Raw genomic sequence first — 2,610 nt, forward strand, 5'->3', positions numbered from 1 at the left:
TACAGGTGATTGATTATGTTTGATCAATGTATTGGCTATGGCTATAAGGAGAGGTTGGAGGCCGATGTTTTTAAGGTGTGTGTTGGACCGGCTATGAGGAGGTTGGAAGCCAGGGCCCCTGATAGAAATCATGGGACCCCCGTACAGCCTACCTGACGGGGCCCCCTTCAGCTCCACCCCTGGTCCCAACTTTAGCTCCACCCCTGGCCCCTGCCTTGAAACTGTCTCTGCAGCACGTTACGGGATTGGCGGCATTGGTAGGCACCTGGAGCAGAGAACCGGGGGGGGGGGGGGGGGCTGCCGTCTGAAATTGAAATTGAGAAGCGGGAGGGGGGGGGGGCTGCCGCGAATTGAGAAGCAGAGGGGGGCCCTTTACAAATTATTAATAAAAATGAAAAATGAAATAATAAAAATAAAAAAATATATAAAATAAATAAATAAACATTTATAAAAAAAAAAAGGGGGGGGGGGTTGTCATTCAGGGCCCTGGGGACCTCTGGGCCCTTTAATTAAAAAAAAAAAAAAACATTTATAAAAAAAAAAAAGGGGGTTTGCCACATGGAGACCTCATGAGCCCTTTAATATATATATATATATATATATATATATATATATATATATATATATATATATATTTATATATAAGGAATAAAAAGAAAAAAAAATTAAATAAAATAATATGAAAAAAAAAAGAATTTATAAAAAAAGGGGGATTGCCATCCGGGGCCCTATAATAATATATATATATATATATATATATATATATATATATATATATATATATATATATATATATATAAAATAAAAAAATATATAAAAATGTATTTATTTTTTTATAAAAAAAGGGGTGTTTTCATCCCGGGCCCTGGGGATCTCCGGGCCCCTGGGGACCCCCGTACCCCTAAGAAAAAAAAATTGTCCCTTTAATAAAAAATAAAAAAATATATATATATTAGAAAAAATATATATTTTTTTTATAAAAAATAAATAAAAAAAGGGGGGTTGCCATCCGGACCCCTGGGGACCCCCGGACCTCTAAAAAAAAAAAATGTCCCTTTAATAAAAATTAAAATAAAAATATATTAAAAAATATATATATATTTTTTATAAAAAATAAATAAAAAAAAGGGGAGTTGTCACCTGGGACCCTTTGGGCCTCCGGGCCCCTGGGGACCTCCGGACCCCTAAAAAAAAACAAAAAAAACAGGGCCAGTTGAACTGGCTTATCAGCGGCCCTGTTGGAGGCCGATATGTTTTTAAGGTGTGGTTTGGACCGGCTATGGGGAGGTTGGAGGCCGGTATGGGAGGAGTCTTTCCAGCTTTATCTGCTGGAGAAATGAGAACTCTTCCCACCAGTAAGGTCCTTCATGGAGAAGTCCCAGGCCTCACTCACACGGGGTGTATGAATCTGTACCCTGTATGGGGGCTGTGCTTACCCCAAAAAGGACATCCATGTGGGTGCAGTTGCGCGGACGCATCCTGGGTGCGTTCGGGGCCGTGCACCGGCACCCACACAGATGTCACATTGGGAACAGCCGCTGCACCCCAGATGACAGCAATGGGACTGCCTACATGGGATGCTGGGAACACCTGTGCATCCCCATTGCGGTACACACGGCTCTCCCATGGGGTACGGATTATTACCCCCCCTGTGAATGAGGCCTAAGTGTGAATAGAATATTTACCTCCATTGTGTTGCTAATTTGGGGACCACTGTACCCCTCTTTATTGTTATTTGGGGTGTTTTATTATAGGAGTGTTATATATTGTAGATTAGGAGAAGTTTTAATTTCTTCTGGAGGAATTTTGAGTGGACATCACTGATATACCCCGCTCAGCGGGGGCGGGCCTTGGAGAACAGAGGCCGCATATGGGCAGCACAGAGGCTTAGTGGTGAGCCTTGCAGCACTGGGGTCCATGGTTCAAATCCTGACCAGGACACTATCTGCATGGAGTTTGCATGTTCTCCCTGCGTGGGTTTCCTCCGGGTTCTCCGGTTTCCTCCCACACTAAAGACATGCTACCTTTGCGTTGGTGGTGCAGTGGTTAGCACAGCTGCTTTCTAAGCAGAAGACCCGGGTTCGATTCCCGGCCAATGCCATCTCCAATACTTGGAGTCCTCAGAGAGAAAAGCGCTATACAAGGTCAGTGCTGAGTATAGATTAGCGGTGGAATAAAGAATATTCAGATTCCTATGACTTCGGCTACTTTCACACTGAGGCACTTTGCAGGCGCTATAGCGCTAAAAATAGCGCCTTTAAAGAGCCGCTCCTTTTACTCCAATGTGAAAGCCCCGAGTGCTTTCACACTGGAGCAGTGCGCTGGCAGGACGCTCAAAAAAGTCCTGCCAGCCACATCTTTGAGGCGCTGTAGGAGCGCCGTGTAATACACCGTTCCTAAAGCACCCCTGCCCATTGAAATCAATGGACAGCACCGCTGAACCGCCGGCAAAACGCCGCTGCAGCGGCGCTTTGAGGGCGGTTTGAACCCTTTTTTGGCTGCTAGCGGGGGTTAAAAGCGCCCCACTAGCAACCGAATAGCGCCGCAAAAAAATTACGGTGCAACGCCTCAGTGTGAAAGTAGCCTAATGATGAAGCTGTGTGGGTGCAG

General features: G+C 44.6%; 1 non-coding gene across 1 annotated transcript; it reads left to right on the top strand.

Moving 5' to 3' along the window:
- Nucleotides 1–2,028: 2,028 nt before the first annotated feature.
- Nucleotides 2,029–2,100, top strand: TRNAR-UCU. Its single transcript has one exon. It is a non-coding gene; the product is annotated as a tRNA-Arg (tRNA).
- The last annotated feature ends 510 nt before the right edge of the window (nt 2,101–2,610 follow it).

The sequence above is a fragment of the Rana temporaria genome, chromosome 7, assembly GCF_905171775.1.
Source record: "Rana temporaria chromosome 7, aRanTem1.1, whole genome shotgun sequence".
NCBI lineage: Eukaryota > Metazoa > Chordata > Amphibia > Anura > Ranidae > Rana > Rana temporaria.